Source organism: Ictidomys tridecemlineatus, chromosome 14, assembly GCF_052094955.1.
Source record: "Ictidomys tridecemlineatus isolate mIctTri1 chromosome 14, mIctTri1.hap1, whole genome shotgun sequence".
NCBI lineage: Eukaryota > Metazoa > Chordata > Mammalia > Rodentia > Sciuridae > Ictidomys > Ictidomys tridecemlineatus.
The window spans coordinates 63,744,512-63,770,536 of record NC_135490.1 but is presented as its reverse complement, the minus strand read 5'-3'; the positions used below and the strand labels follow the sequence as shown (position 1 = coordinate 63,770,536).

Here is a 26,025-nt window from a genome sequence, read left to right as displayed (position 1 = left end):
TCTGACTGCTAGAGATGGTGAGCATTTTTTCATGTACTTGTTGATTGATTGTATGTCCTCCTCTGAGAAGTGTCTGTTCAGATCCTTGGCCCATTTGTTGATTGGGTTATTTGTTATCTTATTGTCTAATTTTTTGAGTTCTTTGTATACTCTGGATATTAGGGCTCTATCTGAAGTGTGAGGAGTAAAATTTGTTCCCAGGATGTAGGCTCCCTATTTACCTCTCTTATTGTTTCTCTTGCTGAGAAAAAACTTTTTAGTTTAAGTAAGTCCCATTTGTTGATTCTAGATGTTAACTCTTGTGCTATGGGTGTCCTATTAGGGAATTTGGAGCCCGACCCCACAATATGTAGATCATAGCCAACTTTCTCTTCTATCACACGAAGAGTCTCTGATTTGATATCAAGCTCCTTGATACATTTAGAGTTAACTTTTGTGCATGGCGAGAGAAAGGGATTCAGTTTCATTTTTTTGCATATGGATTTCCAGTTTTCCCAACAACATTTGTTGAAGATGCTATCCTTCCTCCATTGCATGCTTTTAGCCCCTTTATCAAATATAAGATAGTTGTAACTTTGTGGATTAGTCTCTGTGTCCTCTATTCTATACCATTGGTCCACTCGCCTGTTTTGGTACCAGTACCATGCTGTTTTTGTCACTATTGCTCTGTAATATAGTTTGAAATCTGGTATCGCTATACCGCCTGATTCACACTTCCTGCTTAAAATTGCTTTTGCTATTCTGGGTCTTTTATTTTTCCATATGAATTTCATGATTGCTTTATCTATTTCTTCAAGAAATGCCATTGGGATTTTGATTGGCATTGCATTAAACCTATAGAGAACTTTTGGTAATATCGCCATTTTGATAATGTTAGTTCTGCCTATCCATGAACAGGGTATATTTTTCCATCTTCTAAGATCTTCTTCTACTTCTCTTTTTAGGGTTCTGTAGATTTCATTGTATAAATCTTTCACCTCTTTTGTTAGGTTGATTCCCAAGTATTTTATTTTTTTGGAGGATATTGTGAATGGAGTGTTTTTCCTCATTTCCGTTTCAGAAGTTTTGTCGCTGATATACAGAAATGCCTTTGATTTATGCGTGTTGATTTTATATCCTGCCACTTTGCTGAATTCATTTATTAGTTCTAGTAGTTTCTTTGTAGACCCTTTTGGGTCTTCTAAGTATAGAATCATGTCATCTGCAAATAGTGATAATTTAAGTTCTTCTTTTCCTATTTTTATGCCTTTAATTTCTTTCATCTGTCTAATTGCTCTGGCCAGTGTTTCGAGAACTATATTGAATAGAAGTGGTGATAGAGGGCATCCCTGTCTTGTTCCAGATTTTAGAGGGAATGCCTTCAACTTTTGTCCATTCAGAATGATGCTAGCCTGAGGCTTAGCATAGATAGCTTTTACAATGTCAAGGTACGTTCCTGTTATCCCTAGTTTTTCAAGTGTTTTGAACATAAAGGGATGCTGTACTTTGTCAAATGCTTTCTCTGCGTCTATTGAGATGATCATATGGTTCTTATCTTTAAGTCTATTGATGTGGTGAATAACATTTATTGATTTCCATATATTGAACCAGCCTTGCATCCCAGGGATGAATCCTACTTGATCATGGTGCACAATTTTTTTGATGTGTTTTTGTATTCGATTCGCCAGAATTTTATTGAGGATTTTTGCATCTAGGTTCATTAGAGATATTGGTCTGTAGTTTTCTTTCTTTGAGGTGTCTTTGCCTGGTTTCGGAATCAGGGTGATGTTGGCCTCATAGAATGAATTTGGAAGAGCTCCCTCTTTTTCTATTTCCTGAAATAACTTGAAAAGTATTGGTATTAATTCTTCTTTAAAGGTTTTGTAAAACCCCGCTGTATACCCATCCGGTCCTGGGCTTTTCTTGGTTGGTAGTCTTTTGATGGCTTCTTCAATTTCATCCATTGATATTGGTCTGTTCAAATTGTGTGTATCCTCCTGACTCAGTCTGGGCAAATCATATGACTTAAGAAATTTATCGATGTCTTCACTATCTTCTATTTTATTGGAATATAGGTTTTCAAAATAATTTCTAATTGTCTTCTGTATTTCTGTAGCATCTGTTGTGATATTGCCTTTTTCATCCCGTATGTTAGTAATTTGAGTTCTCTCTCTTCTTCCCTTGTTAGCATGGCTAAATGTCTGTTGATCTTATTTATTTTTTCAAAGAACCAACTTTTAGTTTTGTTAATTTTTTCAATAGTTTCTTTTGTTTCAATTTCATTAATTTCCGCTCTGATTTTAATTATTTCTTGCCTTCTGCTACATTTGCTATTGTTTTGCTCTTCCTTTTTTATGGCTTTGAGATGAAGTGTGAGCTCATTTATTTGTTGGTTTTTTCTTTTTTTGAGGAATGACCACCAGGAGATGAATTTTCCTCTTAAAACTGCTTTCATTGTGTCCCATAGTTTCCGATATGTTGTGTCTGTATTTTCATTTATCTCTAAGAATTTTTTGATTTCCTCCTTTATGTCTTCTGTAACCCATTGATCATTCAGTAACATATTGTTCATTTTCCATGTGATGTAGGATTTTTCCTTCCTTCTTTTATCATTGATTTCCAGTTTCATTCCATTATGATCAGATAAAATGCATGGTATTATCTCCACCCCTTTATATTTACTGAGGGTTGCCCTGTGGCATAATATATGGTCTATTTTTGAGAAGGATCCATGTGCTGCTGAGAAAAAAGTATATCCATTTGATGATGGTTGATATATTCTATATATGTCAGTTAAGTCTAAGTTATTGATCGTGGTATTGAGTTCTATAATTTCCTTATTCAACTTTTGTTTGGAGGATCTGTCCAATGGTGAGAGAGGTGTGTTGAAGTCACCCATAATTATTGTGTTGTGGTCTATTTGATTCTTGAACTTGAGGAGAATTTGTTTTATGAATGTCTCAGCACCATTATTTGGTGCAAAAATATTGATAATTGTTATGTCTTGTTGGTGAATGGTTCCTTTTAACAGTATATAATGTCCTTCTTTATCCCTTTTGATTAACTTAGTCTTGAAGTCGATTTTATTCGATATGAGGATGGCCACCCCTGCTTGCTTACGAGGACCGTGTGCGTGGTGTATTTTTTCCCATCCTTTCACCTTCAGCCTGTGTATGTCTTTTCCAATCAGATGTGTCTCCTGGATGCAGCATATTGTTGGATTTGTTTTTTTAATCCATGATATCAGCCTATGTCGCTTTATTGGAGAGTTTAAGCCATTAACATTCAGAGTTACTATTGATATATGGTTTGTACTTCCATCCATGTTTGAATATTTATCCTTTTTTTAAAAAAAAATTTAGTTTGTTTCTCCATGATTATTTTTCCCCTCGCCCTCTGTCTTTACCGAGGCACTTCCCTCTGATGGTTTTGGTTATTGTTTTTCATTTCTTCCTCATGTAGTGTTTTGCTCAAAATGCTTTGCAATGCTGGTTTTCTGGCTGCAAATTCTTTTAACTTTTGTGTATCATGAAAGATTTTTATTTCGTTGTCATATCTGAAGCTTAATTTTGCTGGATACAGAATTCTTGGTTGGCATCCATTGTCTTTCAGTGTTTGAAATACATTGTTCCATGACTTTCTTGCTTTCAGTGTCTGTGATGAAAAATCCGTTGTTAGCCTTATTGGTTTACCCCTGAATGTAATCTGTCTCCTTTCTCATGTAGCTTTTAATATTTTCTCTTTGTTCTGTATATTGGATATCTTCATAACAATGTGTCTTGGCGTTGGTCTATTGTGATTTTGTGTGCTCGGTGTCCTGTATGCATCTTCAATTTGTATATCTGTTTCCTTTTTTATTTCTGAAAAGTTTTCTGTAATTATTTCATTCAGCAGGTTACTCATTCCCTTGGTTTGAATCTCTGTACCTTCTTCTATCCCGATGACTCGTAAGTTTGGTTTTTTTATGTTATCCCATAACTCTTGGATGTTTTTCTCGTGATTTTTTACCAGCCTTTCTGAGTTGGCTAGACTCTTTTCAAGATGAAATATTTTGTCTTCATTATCTGACATTCTGGCTTCTACTTTCTCCACTCTGTGAGTGATATTCTCAATTGAGTTTTTTAATTTGGTTTATAGTTTCCTTCATTTCTAAGATTATGGTTTGATTCTTTTTTATAATCTCTATCTCCTGCTAAAAGGTGCTTAACTTCTTCTTTTATCTGTTTGTGTAATACATTCTCAATGTGTTCTTTCGCTGCTTGAATTTGCTGTCTAGTATCCTCTTTAAGGTTCCATTCCATCTGTCTAAGGTGTTCCTTGAGTTCTTTATATGACCATTTTTCTGATGACTCTAGGTCCTCCTGAATATTTAGGCTGTCCTGCATTGTTTGTACTCCTTTTCTTCCTTGCTTTTTCAAGCTGCTCATGTTACTTCTTGTTCTGTTTGACTGCTGAGTTACTGTTTACTCCTATAAATTTATTTGATGCTTGGGAGGAAAAGTATTAGAAGGGAAGGGAAAAAGTCACTAAAGAGAATGAGATTAAGCAGGTAGAATTCAAGGAAGGGGGGATAAGATAATTGAAAAGAAATGAAAAGACAAAAGAAGAAAAAAATAGGAAATAAAAAAGAAAAAAATTTTTTTAAAAATAATAAAAAAAATTGAAATTAAAATTGGAAGAAAAAAAAATTAAAAAAAAATTGTAAAAAAAAATTAAGAAAAAACAAGAAAGAAAAATGAAAATGAAAGAAAACCTGAAATCAAAATTAAAAAAAAAGAAAGAAAACAAACAAACAAACAAACAAACAAACAAAAACTAATAAATGCAGTCTTAGAGTTTGATTAACTTCTCTTCCAGTAGGTGGCTCTGTGACCACCAGGCCAAGTTTCTCCTATCAATACGCGGAAACCAATCACTGTGCAGCAGTTCCTCCTCCCACACTGGGCGAGTCTCCAATCCTGGGTGCGTAGGGCGTCCTCTTGTGTCTAGTCATTTCCCCACTTTTCCTCTAGCCAGGCCCCTCTCACAGGTGCCGCTCACCACAATACTGGGTACACGCCAGGTCTGCTGCTCCCAGGAGCCCTGTTGTCATGAATGACTGGGCACACTGTTCCAGTTTGCCAATCCCTCAGACCCTAAGTTTGTAGAGCTTGGGGCTGAGAATCCTCAGTGAATTTTACTGCCCCTCCGGTAGCCACACCCCTGGTAGCTGGTGCAAGAGACCTCAGCTGTCAGCACTGGTGGGAGCGGTAGTCCCGCGCCGGGGGTCCTGCGCCACCTCTAATTCCCTCGGTCTGGCTACCGTGCTCATGGGAGAGCTGGGAGAGGCCCTTACAAGAGAGCTGGGATTGGCCCTTAAGGTTTCCCCGATGTGTGGAGAGGGAAGGAGATCAACTTTTTGAAAGATCTACATGAGAGAGAACATGGGTTATATGTCTTTTAGTGCCTACATTATTTCTCTCAGCATGTCCTAAAGTTCCATCCATTTTGCTGCAAAGTACAGAATTTCATTCTTTGTATGGCTAAATAATACTCCATTGTTTGTATATACCACACTTTCTTTATTCATCTAATCATGGGCATTTAGGTTGATTCTAAAGCTAAATCCTTGTCCCAGGGAGGCAGAGTGATGTCCCCAGGTGGTCTAGAATGTAAGCCTCAGCCATGGTGAGCCCACCATGCCAAAAATTGCATAGGTTATAAACAGACCTAAATGTAAGACCTAAAATCATGAAACTACTAGAAGAAAACATAGGGTAAACATTTAATAACATCCATGTAGGTAAGGATTTTTTTCACAAGATCCCAAAGCACAGGCACAGAAAGCCAAATACCATCCAGTGAGATTATTTAAAACTAAGTAGCATTTTCAAAACAAAGGTAGTAATAAATGGAATGAAAAAAATGGAGAAAACATTTGTTAACTACTCATCTGACAAAGGATTGATATCCAGAATATATAGGAAACTAAAAAAATTCATCTACAAAATATAAAACAACTTAACTTTTAAATGGTTGCATGATCTTAATATATACTTCTCAAGAGAAGGAATACAAATAACTAACATATAATAAAATGCTCAATATCATTAGTTATCTTAGAAATGCAAATTGGAACCATAATATCTCATCCGAAGCAGAATGGTTATTATTGAAAAGACACAGACACACACAGACACACACACACACACACACACACGTACACATATTGGCAACAGTGTAGAAAAAAGGAACTCTTGTATGTTGTTGATAAGAATGTAAATTAGTACAGCAATTATGGAGAAGAGAATGGAGGCAAAAACAACAACAAAATGTACCAGTCTTACATTTAGGTCTATGATCCATTTTGAGTTTACTTTCATATGGGCTGAGAGACAGGGACCAAGTTTCAAACTTCTGCTTCGTGTATATCCAGTTCCCCCACCACCATTGATTGAAGAGGTTGTCTTTTCTTCAGTGTATTTCTTGACACCTTTGTCAAGATTCTGTTGACTATAACTGCATGGGGTTGCCTCATGGAATTCTATTTAGTTGCAATGGTCTATGTGAATATTTTTATCCCAGTACCCTTTGGTTTTGGATTACTAAAGCGCTGTAGTATATCTGGAATACAGACATCAGAATGCCCTGCAGCTTTGCTCCTTTTGTTCAAGATTGCCTTTGCTATTTGGGATCTTTTGGGCTTCCATATGAATCTTATGATTTGTTATTGGTATTTTGTATGAATTGCTTTGAATAATATGGACATTTTAACAATATTAATTCTTCCATGGAAGGTCTTTTCATTGTGTTCATTTTTGTGTGTCTTCTTCAATTTTCTTCATGGGTATTTCATAAATTTCAGTGTAGAGGTCTTTCACTTACTTAATTAAATTTATCCCCAGGTATTTATTTTTTGTAGCCATTATAAATGGAATTTTTTCATAATTTCTTTATCAGCAAGTTTATTATTGGTATATAAAAATACTACTGATTTTTTATATTAATACTGTATCCTGAAACTTTACAAAATTCATTTATCAATGCTGGTAGTCTTTTGGTAAAATATTTAGTTTTTCTATATGGAGAATCATATCATTTGAAAACAAGGATAATTTGACTTTCTCCCTTCCTAACTTTTAAGTATTTTTAATGTATCATGTATTTTTCTCGTGATTAATTTCTCTGGATAAGACTTTCAGTACAGTAATGAATAAGAATAGTAAAACTGAACATCTTTGTCTAGTTCCATATCTTAGGGAATATATGAAAGAAATATCTAAGAATTAATATTAATAAAAAATAATTTTTATCCTCTTTGATTAATGCTGTTAGTGAAACAAGAAGATAAGCCACTAATGGGCATAAAACATGCTCAAGGACATATTCAGATACAGGACTAGTATTCAAAATAAACAAAAGACATTTAACACTCTATAAAAAGAAACTAAACAGCCTGATTTTAAAATGGGCAAAAGACTGTACCAGATACCTCACAAAAAAGATATCCAGATGGAAAATAATTATATGAAAAGATGATCTACACCACATGCCATCAGTGAAATGTAAATTCAAATAGTAATAGTATCACTGCACACCACTAGAATGACCAATTATAAAACATTGACATAAAATACTGGCTAGGTTGTGGGGCAACATGAAATTATGCATTTGTGTTGGAAGACATTTTGGCAGTTTCTTCCAATATTAGGCATCTTCCCACCATAGGATTCTCTGATTGCAATCCTTTACACAAAGGAGTTGAAAATGTATATTCTTCATGCAAAAACCTGAACAAGAATGGTTATAACAGCTTTATTCATAATTGCTAAAACTTAGAAGCAACCAGAATGTTTTTCAGCAGGTAAATGAATAAATAATTGCAGTATATCAAGACAATGTAACATTATTTCACATTAAAAAGAAATGAGTTCTCAAGGCATGAAAATACATAGAGGAATCTTAAATGCATATTACTAAAAAGTCTACATAATGTATGACTCTAGGAATATGATATTATGGAAAAGCTTTGGAGAAAAAAATTCACTGGGTTACAGGAGCTAAGTGGGAGGGAAGGATTAAGAGAAAAGTCAGAGGACTTCTAAGGTAGTAAAAATACTCTGTATGATATAATGGTAGAGACAAGTGTCATTATGCACTTGTCAAAATCCACGACATACAAAATAAAAAGTGAACCCTAATATACACTATGGACTTTGGGTGATGATGATGTATCCATGTAGGTTCATCCATTATATGAATTGTACAACTCTGATGAGGCATGCTGAAAATGAAGAGAGCTAGGCATGCTTGAAGGAGGAACTATATGGGAACTACCTGTATCTTAATCCAATTTTGATGTGAACCTGAAACTAATCTTAAAATTAATTCATGTTTTTTTAGTTACTAAAAAAACAAAAGACCTCCAGAAAAGAAAAAACGTGGAGAATGTATATCAAATGCATATCATTAAGTGAAAGAAAAAATCTGAAAAGCCTACATAATTTATGATTCCAATAACTTGATACTCAAAAAAAAAGAAAATAACAGAGAGGGTAAAAAGATTGGTGGTTGCCTGGGGTTAGAGGAAAGAGAAGATTGAATATATGGAGCTCAGAAGCTTTTTAGGGGAGTAAATGTACTCTGATCATAGGAGTGGACACATGTAATTATATATTAATCAAAAACTCAAAGATAACATAACACTGCGAGTCAACTCTAATGTAAGCTATGAACTCTTGGTAATAATTATGTATCAGTGTACATAATCAATTGTACAAATGTTACACAGTGGTTTGTGATGTTGAAATTGTGATAGGTTGTATACAAATGGAGTCAAGAGAGTCTATGCAAAAATCTCTGCACTTTCTACTAAATTTTGCTATGAAATTAAAGCTCTACAAAAGCAAGCATATTTTTAAAAGGAGATAAAATCAAATTTCCCATGACCACTTATATTCATAAGACACAGGAATTATCTTCCTTTTGTGAGCAAGTTTATGTATTTACTGATATATTTAACATCTCTTGAAAAGTACACAACTATAATAATATACTTTTTTAGGTCATCAGCAATTCAATTCAAATCAAAGTGTTTTTTAACACTAATTATAGCTGCTGGATTTACTCAATTTAGCTCCAAATTGAATCTAGATACACAAGGGCCTGGCACATAGTCAGAACCTGATAAACATAAATTAATGAGTGACATTGAAAAGCTTCCAAGAGAGATGTGATTCAAAGAAACATGGGTTTACTTATTACTTACTCCATGTCCAGAGCACCATTGTGCACAAGTCTTTGCACTTTCCTTAATCATTCTTGATTCCACGCATACACGGTTTACACGAATCTAAAAAAACACATACAAAGAGATTTCCAATTCTGAGGGAGGGGCCCGGCCATCATAGCATTAAAATTAATTACATAACAAAATCTGAGTTCTTTATGACCAGGTGAGATGTTGGTGAGCAGGTAAACAGGAGGATTTGCTTAGGCAACTCCAGGGAGAGGGCCTGGGGGAGCCCACCAACCCATGCCTGGTAGGGACCCATCGCCAGGAGCGCCGAGCAGAGATGTCCATACTTGCCAAAATGGGGCACTGGCAGGACCATCACGAGGGCACCAGCAACCGGACGGCGCGGTTGCCCCAGCTGGGCACTGTAGGTCAATCTCCCTACTTGAGCGCCCCGCCGCTGTCCTACACCCCCAATGCAGACTTCCAGCCCCCTTACTCCCCCGTGCCCTACCAGTCTATCCACCCCCAGTCGTAACATCCTTACTCCCATGTCAAGGACCCCTACAGCCTGAACCCCCTGCACGCTCAGGAGGGCGAAGTCTAAAAATGGAGGAAGATCTTTAAGAGAAAAACTGGACAAAATAGGATTAAATCTGCCAGCAGGGAGACGCAAAGCTGCCAACGTTACCCTGCTCACATCACTATGGAGGGAGAAGCCATCCACCTAACCAGGGACTTGGGGTACGTGTGCGAAACCGAATTTCCTGCCAAAGCAGTAGCTGAATTCCTCAACCTCCAACATTCGGATCCCAAGGAGCAAGTGACAAGAAAAACCATGCTCCTGGCTACAAAACAGATATGCAAAGAGTTCACCGACCTGCTGGCTCAGGACCCATCTCCCCTGGGGAACTCGCGGCCCAACCCCATCCTGGAGCCCGGCATCCAGAGCTGCTGGACCCACTTCAACCTCATCTCCCAGGGCTTCGCAGCCCGGCGGTGTGCGCCGCGGTCACCGCGCTGCAGAACTATCTCACCGAGGCCCTCAAGGCCTGCAACAACCCCAACAGCCACACGGACAACAGCGCCCAAAGCAGTGACAAAAAGGAGAAGCACAGAAAGTGAGGCTCTCCTCCAGCCTCGGCCCGGCCCGTCCTTCGCCTGCCTCACCAGCCCGCGCGCGCCCACCCACTCGGCCCCTCCCCACCGGCAGGTGACAGCTCCCGACCAGCGACCCTCGCTGCTGCTGCTACTGCTGCTACTGCTGCTCTGCCGCTGCCACCGCCGCCGCCCTCCGATGCCCCGGGTCCTTGTGACTGCTCGCTCCACTGACAGTGGGCAGCAGCTGTCCACTCGGCCAGGTGCCTCCACTTCCCCATCGGACCACGCCCCCGCCCTCAGGTGGAGCCTAAGAGAACAGAACAGGCCGTGGAGCCGGCAAAGAAAACTTCTGTCGAGTTGTGAACTTTTTTTTTTTTTTAACAACAACAGTAAATCAACAACAACTTAAAAAGAAAAAAAAAAAAACATTTAAAAACCTTTTCTTTTCTAAAAAAAAAAGAACATAAAAAAGTTTAAAAAAAATTATATTGAGCTTCATGGGACTGAATCACCGCCTTCCCTTACACTCCTCAGTTCAGATTGTAGCCATATTTAAAAAAAAAAAAAAAGGCAAAGATGATAATGATATTTTTATCAGTATTGTGAATAAACTTGAACACAAATACACGAAGTTCCATGTCATGTCTTCAGTTGTAGAAGTTTTCCCTCTTCAAGGTAAAGCGACCAACTTGAACTTTCTCCAGCAACACGATTCACAGTTATATAAGGGAATCAGTGTTCCTGTCTCTGTATATATTTATTTATGTGTAATTTAATGGGATTTGTAAATATGGTGAGTCTGTTTTTTCGCCCTTTTTTTTTTTTCTTATTTATCTGGTGATCTTCTTTACCTCTTGTTTAGTGGGTTTTGAATCTTCCCTATTAGTTCCTCATGTGGTTCATGGTACTTATTTAGAAATACAAGGTTTGGGGGATTCCCACCCCCCTCCCAGGATTCATGAGTTTAGCCCTGTTGTAGCATGTTAAAGATGACAATGAAACAGCTGAACAAATAAAAAAAAGTAAAATAAAATTTTATAATTAGTATTACATTTAGCTTTTCATTGAACTGAAAGAAAAAAAAGTGATATTGGACCCTGGAAACAGAAATTTTAAACTTGAGTGGTTTGATAACCCTTCTATGTCTTGTGGAGAGGAAAAAAAAGTTTATTTTATTCCACTGTCCTCTCTTAAAAGCATCATTTGAGCAATGAATGAGTATTGTCTTTACACCAAGGGTTAGGGATTTTTCCTCTTTCTCTTACTTTTTTTGTTCAGAGAACTCCGAACATTTGGGACCACCTGGTATTCTGTATTTTCACTGGCCATATTGGAAACAGTTCTAATTGTATTGTATTGAGTTGTGCTGGCAGTACTTTCCATGCCTGTCAATGTATCATAGTCCTTTGTTGCCCAGATAAATAAATATTTGATACACTTAAAAAAAATAACAAAATCAGAATTTTGCTATAAATTTCCCCCTAAACACTACTTTTGCAGCATTCCTCAAATTTTGATAAGTTGTATTTATATTTTCATTTAGTATTAAGTATTTTAAGTATTTTTAAATTTCTCTTGAGAATTCTTCTTTGATCTACGTAATACTTGGAACTGCACTGATTAATCACCAAGTATTTGAAGTATTTGAGGATTTTCCAGGTAACTTCAATGCAGTCTATGGATTTTGGGATGATAATGATGAGACAATAGAGGCTTATCAAGTGTAAAAAACATATTGCTCTAGTGTGGTAGTGGGTAGAGAGGAAAGGGTACAAAATGAATATGGGAACACTCTCTGCCTCCACTAAATTTTGCTGTGAATCTAACCTTCACTAAAATAGAAAATGGATTATTTTAAATAGATAATTTTTTAAAATGATTCAAGGCAGAGCTGGAGTTGTAGAGCACTTGCCTAGCCCATGTGAGGCACTGAGCTAGCTCATGTGAGGCACTGGGTTGGATCCTCAGCACCACATAAAAATAAATAAATAAATAAAATAAAGGTATTGTGTCCAATTACAACTAAAAATATACATATATATTTAAAAAATGGTTCAAGGCAAAAAAAAGTAGGGGATTGTATTTAAACAAAATTGGTCATAACAAAGTTACCATAATCAGAGAAAAACATATCTCATTAAAATTTCATGAAATCTAACAAAACTCTTCGTGAGTACACAAATTAAAAAAAAAAAACAACCCTTGTACTTATTACATGTATCAAAATTTTTCATGGAAAGAAAATAAACTTAATATAACTATGGCATGTGTATAGTTTTCATAAACTATGAACTATTATTAGAAAATCTAAATATTTAATAACATAATAGATATTTTAACTAAAATATATTACTCTCATGGAATGTAATAAAAATCCATAGTTAATTATTTTAGAATATAATAACCAGAGGAATAAAGATATATTCTTAACTCAATTACTTGTAGAAATCTCAACTTCACTAAGTTGTAGTTTTCTTACCTAAACAAAATACTTTTTTTCTTAAAAAACAAGAAAAAAAGAGCAAAGTTATTTTAGAAAACATAAGTAGCATTTAAGTTTGCTTCCAGAGTAAAAATGAGATAATACTTGTGAAAATTATTACCCTTTAAACATTAAATCACAGTACAATTCCCTACAAAGAAATACCTTCACAAAACCTCTTCCAAAGCCAAAAATTTGTTTTAAACATTTAATGTATTGAGACTTCTCTCTAGTCCTTGGCAGTGAAGGTATATATAACAACTCCTTTTTGATTTTCTTCTCCAAATATTTAGTTTACTTAGCACTAATTAGCAAATGAAAACTTAAAACTCAATAAAATATTGATTAAAGTAATAAATAAGACTAGATAGTTTTAAAAATTATGTTAAATCATTTACCCTCTCAGTATCACAATGAGCACCACTTCTGACTTCAAATGGGTCTTTTGCTGTATCACCAGTGTCCACAGATATACATACATTCTGTCATACAAAAGCATAAATCACGGAAGCATTGACTCGATGGTAGTAAGGAGTGTGAAAAGGGTAAGTACAAATTAATCTTCCACATATAAGATTCCTGCAAACATAGTAAAATGATATGCTTATTAGGCAATAGCCATTAATTAGAAATTCTTTGGATTGGCTTTCTTTAATTAAAAAAAATGGCTATGGCAATGTTTCTTTAATGGCTTAAAGAAAATTTAATGGGCTGGTTAAAAAGTATAAATCCATTGATCCAAAGTTATCTATCAGTGGTCCTAAAGGTAGTTAATTCACTGTTTCTAATGTTACTTTACTGTCAAGCAATCCATTCACTGCAACATTTTCTATCCCTGTGTAGAGGGATAGAGTGGTGAGTAATCCCAGTGACTCAGGAGGCTGAAGCAGGAGGATCACAAGTTTGAGACCATTCTCTGAAACTTAGCAAGGCCCTAAACAACTTAATGAAACCCTGTCTTAAAATAAAAAATAAATAGGGGCTGGGGATGTGGCTCAAGTGGTAGCACGTTCGCCTGTCATGTGTGCGCCTGGGTTCAATCATCAGCACCACATACAAACAAAGATGTTGTGTCCGCCAAAAACTAAAAAATAAATATTAAAATTCTCTCTCTCTCTTTCTCTCTCTCTCTCTCTCTCAAAATAAATGAATAAATAGCACTATGGATGTGGCTCAGTGGTGAAATGCCCCTGGGTTCAATCCCTAGGACCAAATAAATAATAATAATATTAATAATAATAATTAATAATAATACCAAGAATCAATAGTATGGCATCAAATTGAAAGGCATCTACAAAAAAAGGAAAGAACGGTATGAAGATAGCCTAATGAATGAGAAAAAAATATCTGCAGCTAATCTTCTGACAAAGTATTGATACCAAGAATATCAAAATTACTCAAAAATTTGGTACCAAATATATATACATATTTATACAAGTATATATGCATATATATGTGTGCATTATATATAAATTTAACAAGTGTTCAAATTAACTAAATAAATAGAACATTTTTCAATAAATGGACAAATGAACTAAACAAACATTTCTTAAAAGTGCAAGTGGAGGTCCTTGTCCTCTGAAACCCTCTTTGGCTGGGAATCTGCGTTTTTCTCATCTCTTCCCATTTGATCATGGTAAGAACTAAAGCAGACAGTGTCCCAGGCACCTACAGAAAAGTGGTGGCTTCTCCAGCCCCCCAAAAAGTCCTTAGTTCCTCCACCTCTGCTACTAATTCTACATGGCTTTCATCAAGGACAGCTGAAAGTAAGTATGCAGGAGGAAATCCAGTTTGTGTAGGTCCAACTCCCAAGTGGCAAAATGGAATTGGAGAATTCTTCAGATTGTCCCCTAAAGATTCTGAAAAAGAGAATCTGATTCTTGAAGAGGCAGGAAGAAGTGGATTAGGAAGAGCAAAGAGAAAAGTATGTCCTTTGCAACCTGACCACACAGATGATGAAAAGAATAGAACTTGGGGATTCCAACATGGTGGCTGGCGCGGAGAGATCAAGTCTCTGACCTCTCCAGCTGTGCAGGCATAGGGAGTCCTAAACAATCTAAATTCTGTTTGCTCAGGATCACTAGGCAATGCTGAGCTGATGTGGATCTGGGGCGATTGGTCTGGACCTCTCAGAACACAGACTGATCCCGGATCAGCTGAATTCAAGCTCCTGTTCGCCTGCTTCCCGCAGACAAACAGCTGTGACTCAGCACTAATCCATCCAGCTGAAACAACTGGTCTGCCCTTCTGATCCTACAGAGGTAAATGCCTACCGAGCCTTCATAAGTAGTGGCCACAGGTTTGAAACGGGGCTTGGGAGAGACAGTAAGGACCCAGCTGTTGCATTGGTCACCCGGCAAAGGGAAACGAACTGTCGCCATTTGTAAGAGATACCACCATGGCAGAGAACTGACCTCATCAGACTGCGGCGGAGGAGATAACTTCATTGAAACCTGTGGCTAGAGGTGTGTAATCCCCTAGCCTTCCCTCTCCACACATCGGGAAATGTCTAGGGCCCCTCCCAGCTCTCCCATAAGGGCCCCTCCCAGCTCTCCTGTAAGGGCCCCTCCCAGCTCTCCCATGAGCGCGAGAGCCAGACCCAGGGAATCAGACAAGGCATGGGACCCGCATCGTGGAACTCCCAGCTACTGCTCCCACCAGTGCTGACACCTGAGGTCTCTTGCACCAGCTACCGGGGGCATGGCTACCGGAGGGCAAGTAAAATTCGCTGAGGATTCTCAGCCCCAAGCTCCACAAACTTAGGGTCTGAGGGAATGGCAGAGAGGGAGAGTGTGCCCAGTCCTTCATGAAAACAGGGCTCCCGGGAGCAGCAGACCTGGCGTGTAGCCAGTATTGTGGTGAGCGGTACCGGTGAGAGGGGCCTGGCTAGAGGAAAAGTGGGAAGTGACTAGACACAAGAGGACGCCCTAGGCACTCAGGATTGGAAACTCGCCCAGTCTGGGAGTAGGAGCTACTACACAGTGATTGGTTCCCGCTTATTGACATGAGAAACTTGGCCTGGAGGGCACAGCGCCACCTACTGGAAGAGAAGTTAATCAAACTCTAAGACTGCATTTATTAGTTTTTTTTTCTTTCTCTCTCTTTTTTTAAATTACTTATTTTTTTTGTTTTTTTTAAAAACATTACATCTTTCTTAATATATCATGTTTCACAATTTGATTCAGAATGGTTATGAACTTCCATTATTACCCCGTATACAGATTACTGAATCACATCGGTTACATCAGTTACATTTCCATTGATTTACACATTGCCATTCTAGTGTCTGATGAATTCTGCTCTCTAACCTATCATCTACTATCCCCCCACCCCTCCCCTCCCCTCCCCTCTTCTCTCTCGACCACCTCTACTGTAAAACATTTATTTCACTTGTGTACTTCTTCCCTTACCCCTTACTTCCTCTTGTATGTAATTTTATATAACCCTGAGGATCACCTTCCCTTTCCCTGCAGTTTCCCTTCTCTCTCCCTTTCCCTCCCACCTCTCATCCCTATTTAATGTTAATCTTCTTCTCCTGCTCTTTGTCCCTACTCTGTCCTTAGTTACTCCCCTTATATAAAAGAAGTCATTTGGCATTTATTTTTTAAGGATTGGCTAGCTTCACTTAGCATAATCTGCTCTAATGCCATCCATTTCTCTCCAAATTCTATGATTTTGTCGTTTCTTAATGCAGAGTAATACTCCATTGTGTATAAATGCCACATTTTTTTTATCCATTCATCTATTGAAGGGCATCTAGGTTGGTTCCACAATCTTGCTATCGTGAATTGTGCTGCTATGAACATCGATGCAGCAGTGTCCCTGTAGCATGCTCTTTTTAAGTCTTTAGGGAATAGACCTAGAAGGGGAATAGCTGGGTCAAATGGTGGTTCCATTCCCAGCTTTCCAAGAAATCTCCATACTGCTTTCCAAATTGGCTGCACCATTTTGCAGTCCCACCAACAATGAACAAGTGTACCCTTTTCCCCGCATCCTCTCTAGCACTTGTTGTTGTTGGACTTCATGATGGCTGCCAATCTTACTGGAGTGAGATGGTATCTTAGGGTAGTTTTGATTTGCATTTCTCTGACCGCTAGCGATGTTGAGCATTTTTTCATGTACTTGTTGATTGATTGTATGTCCTCCTCTGAGAAGTGTCTGTTCAGGTCCTTGGCCCATTTGTTGATTGGGTTATTTGTTGTCTTATTGTCTAATTTTTTGAGTTCTTTGTATACTCTGGATATTAGGGCTCTATCTGAAGTGTGTGGAGTAAAGATTTGTTCCCAGGATGTAGGCTCCCTGTTTATCTCTCTTATTGTTTCTTTTGCTGAGAAAAAACTTTTTAGTTTGAGTAAGTCCCATTTGTTGATTCTAGCTGTTAACTCTTGCGCTATGGGTGTCCTATTGAGGAATTTGGAGCCTGACCCCACAGTATGTAGATCATAGCCAACTTTTTCTTCTATCAGATGCCGTGTCTCTGATTTAATATCAAGCTCCTTGATCCATTTTGAGTTAACTTTTGTGCATGGTGAGAGAAAGGGATTCAGTTTCATTTTGATGCAAATGGATTTCCAATTTTCCCAGCACCATTTGTTGAAGATGCTTTTAGCATGCTTTTAGCCCCTTTATCAAATATAAGATAGTTGTAGTTTTGTGGATTGGTTACTGTGTCCTCTATTCTGTACCATTGGTCCACCCGCCTGTTTTTGTTACTATTGCTCTGTAGTATAATTTGAGGTCTGGTATCGCTATACCGCCTGATTCACACTTCTTGCTTAGCATTGTTTTTGCTATTCTGGGTCTTTTATTATTCCATATGAATTTCATGATTCTTTTATCTATTTCTACAAGAAATGCTGTTGGGATTTTGATTGGCATTGCATTGAACTTATAGAGAACTTTTGGTAGTATCGCCATTTTGATGATGTTGGTTCTGCCTATCCATAAACAGGGTATATTTTTCCATCTTCTAAGGTCTTCTTCTATATCTTTCTTTAGGGTTCTGTAGTTTTCATTGTATAAATCTTTCACCTCTTTTGTTAGGTTGATTCCCAAGTATTTTATTTTTTGGGGGGATATTGTGAATGCAGTAGTTGTCCTCATTTCCGTATCAGAGGATTTGTCGCTGATATACAGAAATGCATTTGATTTATGCGTGTTGATTTCATACCCTGACACTTTGCTGAATTCATTTATTAGCTCTAATAGTTTCTTTGTAGACCCTTTGGGTCTGTTAGGTATATAATCATGTCATCAGCAAATAGTGATAATTTAAGTTCTTCTTTTCCTATTTTTATGCCTTTAATTTCTTTCGTCTGTCTAATTGCTCTGGCCAGTGTTTCGAGAACTATGTTGAACATAAGTGTTGAGAGAGGGCATCCCTGTCTTGTTCCAGATCTTAGAGGGAATGCCTTCAATTTCTCTCCATTCAGAATGATGCTGGCCTGTGGCTTATCATAGATTGCTTTTACAATGTTGAGGTATGATCCTGTTATCCCTAATTTTTCTAGAGTTTTGAACATAAAGGGATGCTGTACTTTGTCGAATGCTTTTTCTGCATCTATTGAGATGATCATGTGGTTCTTATTTTTAAGTCAATTGATGTGGTGAATAACATTTATTGATTTCCATATATTGAACCAGCCTTGCATCCCAGGGATGAATCCTACTTGATCATGGTGTATAATTTTTTTGATATGTTTTTGAATCCGGTTCACCAGAATTTTATTGAGGATTTTTGCATCTAGGTTCATTAGAGATATTGGTCTGTAGTTTTCTTTCATTGAAGTGTCTTTGTCTGGTTTAAGGATTAGTGTGATGTTGGCCTCGTAGAATGTATTTGGAAGTTCTCCCTCTTTTTCTATTTCCTGAAATAGCTTGAAAAGTATTGGTGTTAGTTCCTCTTTAAAGGTTTTGTAAAACTCTGCTGTATACCCATCCGGTCCTGGGCTTTTCTTAGTTGGTAGTCTTTTGATGGTTTCTTCTATTTCCTCTATTGTTATTGGTCTGTTTAGGTTGTCTATATCCTCCTGACTCAATCTGGGCAGATCATATGACTTAAGAAATTTATCTGTACCTTCACTATCTTTTATTTTATTGGAGTATAAGGATTCAAAATAATTTCTGATTATCTTCTGTATTTCTGAAGTGTCTTTTGTGATATTGCCTTTTTCATCCTGTATGTTAGTAATTTGGGTTCTCTCTCTTCTTCTCTTCGTTAGCATGGCTAAGGGTCTGTCGATCTTATTTATTTTTTCAAAGAACCGACTTTTAGTTTTGTCTATTTTTTCAATTGTTTCTTTTGTTTCAATTTCATTAATTTCAGCTCTGATTTTAATTATTTCTTGCCTTCTACTCCTATTGCTGTTGTTTTGCTCTTCTTTTTCTAGGATTTTGAGATGAAGTATGAGATCATTTATTTGTTGGTTTTTTCTTTTTTTAAGGAATGAACTCCAAGCAATAAATTTTCCTCTTAGAACTGCTTTCAATGTGTCCCATAGATTCCGATATGTTGTGTCTGTGTTTTCGTTTAACTCTAAGAAGTTTTTAATTTCCTCCTTAATGTCTTCTAAAACCCATTGATCATTAAGTAGCCTATTGTTCATTCTCCAAGTGATGCCTTATTTTTCCTTCATTCTTTTATCATTGATTTTCAGTTTCATTCCATTATGATCAGACAAGATGCATGGTATTATCTCTACTCCTTTATATTGTCTAAGAGTTGCCCTGTGACATAATATATGATCTATTTTTGTGAAGGATCCATGTGTTGCTGAGAAAAAAGTGTAACTACTTGATGTTGGATGGTATATTCTATATATGTCAATTAAGTCTAGGTTGTTGATTGTGTTGTTGAGTTCTATAGTTTCCTTGTTTAACTTTTGTTTGGAAGATCTGTCCAGTGGTGAGAGAGGTGTGTTGAAGTCTCCCATGATTATTGTATGGTGGTCTATTAGACTCTTGAACTTGAGAAGTGTTTGCTTGATGAACATAGCTGCACCCTTATTTGGGGCATATATATTTATGATTGTTATGTCTTGTTGGTGTATGGTTCCCTTGAGCAGTATGTAGTGTCCCTCTTTATCCCTTTTGATTAACTTTGGCTTGAAATCTATTTTATTAGATATGAGTATGGACACTCCTGCTTGTTTCCGCAGTCCATATGAGTGGTATGATTTTTCCCAACCTTTCACCTTCAGTCTATGTATATCTTTTCCTATCAAATGCGTCTCCTGCAGGCAGCATATTGTTGGGTCTTGTTTTGTGATCCATTCAACTAGCCTGTGTCTCTTAATTGGTGAGTTTAAGCCATTAACATTTAGGGTTATTATTGAGATATGGTTTGTTCTTCCAGTCATATTTGTTTATTGATGATACTAAACCTGGTTTGTTTTCCTCTTTGATTACTTTCCCCCATTTACTGTCCTACTTCCCAATGTTGGTTTTCAATGTTATTTTCCACTTCCTCTTCCTGTAATGTTTTGCCAAGAATTTTTTGAAGAGATGGTTTTCTAGCTGCGAATTCTTTTAACTTTTGTTTATCGTGGAAGGTTTTAATTTCATCTTCCATCCTGAAGCTTAATTTCGCCGGGTACACGATTCTTGGTTGGAACCCATTTTCTTTCAGTGTTTGAAATATGTTATTCCAGGATCTTCAAGCTTTCAGCTTCTGTGTTGAGAGATCCGCTGGTATCCTGATTGGTTTACCCCTAAATGTAATCTGCTTCCTTTCTCTTGTAGCTTTTAAAATTCTTTCCTTATTTTGTATGTTGGACATCTTCATTATAATATGTCTAGGTGTGGATCTCTTATGGTTTTGCACATTTGGCGTCCTGTAGACTTCTAGGATTTGGGATTCTGTCTCATTCCTCAAGTCTGGGAAGTTTTCTCGTATTATTTCATTGAATAGATTATTTATTCCTTTGGTTTGGAGCTCTGTGCCTTCCTGTATCCCAATGACCCTTAAATTTGGTCTTTTGATATTATCCCATAATTCTTGGATGTTCTGCTCATGGTTTCTTAGCAGTCTTGCTGAGCTGTCTATGTTCTTATCCAGTTGAAATACTTTGTCTTCATTGTCTGATGTTCTATCTTCTAAGTGATCTACTCTGCTGGTAGTATTCTCAATTGAGTTTTTAAGTTGGTTTATAGCTTCCTGCATTTCCAGGATTTCTATTTGTTTGTTTTTTATTACTCTATCTCCCTGTGAAATTGATCTTTTACTTCCTGGATTTGTTTGTCAATGTGATCTTTCATTGTCTGATTTTGCTGTCTCATGTCTTCCTTGAGACTCCAGATCATCTGAAGCATATATATCCTGAACTCTTTCTCTGATATTCCCTCTGTTGCAGCTATTGCCTCTTCAAAAGTTGAGTTGACCTGCATTGTTTGTGGTCCTTTCTTTTCTTGTGTTTTCATACTGCCACGTGGTTACGAGCCGGGTGGGTGGGGCAGCCACTCACAGAGCGAGAGATGGACCTCCAGTGAGAGCCCAGATGGTGGAGGGCACCTGCCGGTTGGACGGAGCGGGCTGTGCAGCTCCGGGTGCCAGCCGCTAGCCGAAGCGGGTGCTGGCTGCGGGACTAAACTCTTGCACCCACCGTGGAGCCGCCTGTGTAGCTGGGTAACTGCGGCCGCGTGGTTAAGAGCCAGGCGTGTGGAGCAGCAGCTCGCTGAGGGAGAGATGGGCCTCCTGTGGTAGCCCAGATGGTTAGGGCACCTGCCGGTTCGGGCCGCGCAGCTCCAGGTGCCAGCCACTTGCAGAAGCGGGTGCTGACTGCAGGACTAAACTCCTGCACCCGCCGTGGAGCCGCCTGTGGAGCCGCCTGTGGAGCCAGGGAGCTGCGGCCGCGTGGTCAAGAGCCAGGCAGGTGGGTGGGGCAGCCTCTCGCTGAGCGAGAGATGGGCCTCCCGTGCGAGCCCAGATGGTGAAGGGCACCTGCCGGTTCGGGCGGGGTGGGCCGGCCGCCGGGTGCCGGCCGCTTGTGGTAGCGGGTGCTGGCTGCGGGACTAAACACCTGCACCCGCCGTGGAGCCGCCTGTGGAGCCGGGTAACTGCGACCGCGTGTTTAAGAGCCAGGTGTGTGGAGCAGCAGCTCGCTGAGGGAGAGATGGGCCTCCTGTGATAGCCCAGATGGTGAAGGGCACCTGCCGGTTCAGGCTGTGCAGCTCCAGGTGCCAGCCACTTGCAGAAGCGGGTGCTTGCTGCAGGACTAAACTCCTGCACCCGCCGTGGAGCCGCCTGTGGAGCCAGGTAGCTGCGGCCGCGTGGTCAAGAGCCAGGCAGGTGGGTGGGGCAGCCTCTCGCTGAGCGAGAGATGGGCTTCCCCTGCGAGCCCGGATGGTGAAGGGCGCCTGCCAGTTCGGGCGGGGCGGGCTGGCCGCCGGATGCCAGCCGCTTGCGTTAGCAGGTGCTGGCTGGGGGACTAAACACCTGCACCCGCCGTGGAGCTGCCTGTGGAGGCCGTGTGGTCTAGAGCCAGGCAGGTGGGTGGGGCAGCGGCACACTGAGCCAGAGATAGGCTTCCCGTGAGAGCCACTTGCAGGAGCGGCTGATGGCTGCAGGACTGTATCTCTGTGCCGCGTGGCCAGCCAAGATCCACTTCTCTGGGACAAACTGTCACTTCCAATAAACCTACCAGTTCTCGGCTGCTCTCCTCTTAAGGGAATTTTGTTAGAAGTTCCTCCGTAGGTAGGCTGCGGCTGTTGCAGTGGGTCGTTCTGGTCCCGTTAAAGTGGAGACATTGGAATCGCTGCTTCCTCGCCGGCCACCATGATGGATCCTCTCTCTTTTTTTTTGATTTGGGTTTTTTCTTTCATTTTCATTTTTCTTTCTTGTTGTTTTTTAATTTTTTTAATTTTTTTTCAATTTTTTTTTCTAATTTTAATTTTTTTATTATTATTATTTAAAATTTTTTTATTTCCTATTTTTTTCTTCTTTTGTCTTTTCATTTCTTTTCAATTTTCTTATTCCCCCTTCTTTGAATTCTACCTGCTTACTCTCATTCTCTTTAGTGAGTTTTTCCTTCCCTTCTAATACCTTAACTCCCAAGCATCAAATAAATTTATAGGAGTAAACAGTAACTCAGCAGTCAAACAGAACAAAAAGTAACATGAGCAGCTTGAAAAAGCAAGGAAGAAAATGAGTACAACAATGCAAGACAGCCTAAATATTCAGGAGGACATAGAGTCATCAGAAAAATGGTCATATAAAGAACTCAAGGAACACCTTAGACAGATGGAATGGAACCTTAAAGAGGATATGAGACAGCAAATTCAAGCAGCGAAAGAACACAATGAGAATGAATTACATAAAAAGATAAAAGAAGAAGTTAAGCATCTTTATCAGGAGATATAGATTATAAAAATAATCAAACAATAATTCTAGAAATGAAGGAAACGATAACCCAAATTAAAAACTCAATTGAGAGTATCACTAACCGAGTGGAGAAAGTAGAAGCCAGAATGTCAGATAATGAAGACAAAATATATCATCTTGAAAAGAGTCTAGCCAACTCAGAAAGGCTGGTAAAAAAATCACAAGAAAAACATCCAAGAGTTATGGGATAACATAAAAAAAAAACAAACTTATGAGTCATTGGGATAGAAGAAGGTACAGAGATTCAAACCAAGGGAATGAGTAACCTGCTGAATGAAATAATTACAGAAAATTTCAAGAAATAATAAAGGAAACAGATATACAAATTGAAGATGCATACAGGACACCGAGCACACAAAATCACAATAGACCAACGCCAAGACACATTGTTATGAAGATATCCAATATACAGAACAAAGAGAAAATATTAAAAGCTACAAGAGAAAAGAGGCAGATTACATTCAGGGATAAACCAATAAGGTTAACAACGGATTTTTCATCACAGATGCTGAAAGCAAGAAGGTCTTGGAACAATGTATTTCAAACACTGAAAGACATTGGATGCCAAGCAAGAATTCTGTATCCAGCAAAATTAAGCTTCAGGTATGACAACAACATAAAAATCTTTCATGATAAACAAAAGTTAAAATAATTTGTAGCCAGAAAACCAGCATTGCAAAGCATTTTGAGCAAAACACTACATGAGGAAAAAATGAAAAACAATAACCAAAACGGTCAGTGGGAAGTGCCTCGGGAAAGACAGAGGGTGAGAGGAAAGATAATCATGGAGAATCAAACTAATTTTTTTTTAAAAAAAGGATAAATAATCAAACATGGCTGGAAGTACAAACTATATATCAATAGTAAGTCTAAATGTTAATGGCTTAAACTCTCCAATAAAGCGACATAGGCTGGTATCATGGATTAAAAAAACAAATCCAACAATATGCTGCCTCCAGGAGACACAGGCTGAAGGTGAAAGGATGGGAAAAAATATACCACGCACACGGTCCTCGTAAGCAAGCAGGGGTGGCTATCCTCATATCGAATAAAATCGCCTTCAAGACTAAGTTAATCAAAAGGGATAAGGAAGGACATTATATACTGTTAAAAGGAACCATTCACCAACAAGACATAACAATTATCAGTATTTATGCATCAAATAATGGTGCTGAGACATTCATAAAACAAATTCTCCTCAAGTTCAAGAATCAAATAGACCACAACACAATAATTATGGGTGACTTCAACACACCTCTTTTGGACAGATCCTCCAAACAAAAGTTTTATAAAGAAACTATAGAACTCAATATCACAATCAATAACCTAGACTTAACTGACATATATAGAATATATCAACCATCATCAAATGGATATACTTTTTTCTCAGCAGCACATGGATCCTTCTCAAAAATAGACCATATATTATGCCATAGGGCAACCCTCAGTAAATATAAAGGGGTGGAGATAATACCATGCATTTTATCTGATCATAATGGAATGAAACTGGAAATCCATGATAAAGGAAGGAAAAAAAAATCCTACATCACATGGAAAATGAACAATATGTTACTGAATGATCAATGGGTTACAGAAGACATAAAGGAGGAAATCAAAAAATTTTTAGAGATAAATGAAAATACAGACAACATATCGGAATCTATGGGACACAATGAAATCAGTTTTAAGAGGGAAATTCATCTCCTGGTGGTCATTCCTCAAAAAAAGAAAAAACCAACAAATAAATGAGCTCACACTTCATCTCAAAGCCCTAGAAAAGGAAGAGCAAAACAACATCAAATGTAGCAGAAGGCAAGAAATAATTAAAATCAGAGCAGAAATCAATGAAATTGAAACAAAAGAAACTATTGAAAAAATTAACAAAACTAAAATTTGGTTCTTCGAAAAAATAAATAAGATCAACAGACCTTTAGCCATGCTAACAAAGAGAAGAAGAGAGAGAACTCAAATTACTAACATACGGGATGAAAAAGGCAGTATCACAACAGATGCTACAGAAATACAGAAGACAATTAGAAATTATTTTGAAAACCTATATTCCAATAAAATAGAAGATAGTGAAGACATCGATACATTTCTTAAGTCATATGATTTGCCCAGACTGATTTCAGGAGGATACACACAATTTGAACAGACCAATGTCAATGAATGAAATTGAAGAAGCAATCAAAAGACTACCAACCAAGAAAAGCCCAGGACCGGATGGATATACAGTGGAGTTTTACAAAACCTTTAAAGAAGAATTAATACCAATACTTTTCAAGTTATACCAGGAAATAGAAAAAGAGGGAGCTCTTCCAAATTCATTCTATGAGGCCAACATCACCCTGATTCTGAAACCAGACAAAGATACCTCAAAGAAAGAAAACTACAGACCAATATCTCTAATGAACCTGGATGCAAAAATCCTCAATAAAATTCTGGCAAATCGGATTCAAAAACATATCAAAAAAATTGTGCACCATGATCAAGTAGGATTCATCCCTGGGATGCAAGGCTTGTTCAATATACGGAAATCAATAAATGCTATTCACCACATCAATAGACTTAAAAATAAGAACCATATGATCATCTTGATAGATGCAGAAAGAGCATTCGACAAAGTACAGCATCCCTTTATGTTCAAAACTCTTGAAAAACTAGGGATAACAGGAACATACCTCAACATTGTAAAAGCAATCTATGCTAAGCCTAAGGCTAGCATCATTCTGAATGGAGAAAAATTGAAGGCATTCCCTCTAAAATCTAAAACAAGACAGGGATGCCCTCTCTCACCATTTCTGTTCAACATAGTTCTCGAAACACTGGCCAGAGCAATTAGACAGACGAAAAAAATTAAAGGCATAAAAA

At 38.0% G+C, this 26,025-nt stretch overlaps 2 pseudogenes; both read left to right on the top strand.

The window, feature by feature from the left end:
- The first annotated feature begins 9,551 nt into the window (after positions 1–9,551).
- On the top strand, positions 9,552–10,318 carry LOC144370553 (transcription factor AP-2-alpha-like; annotated as a pseudogene).
- A 4,091-nt stretch (positions 10,319–14,409) lies between these two features.
- Positions 14,410–18,145, top strand: LOC101975207 (PCNA-associated factor pseudogene; annotated as a pseudogene).
- Positions 18,146–26,025: the final 7,880 nt, after the last annotated feature.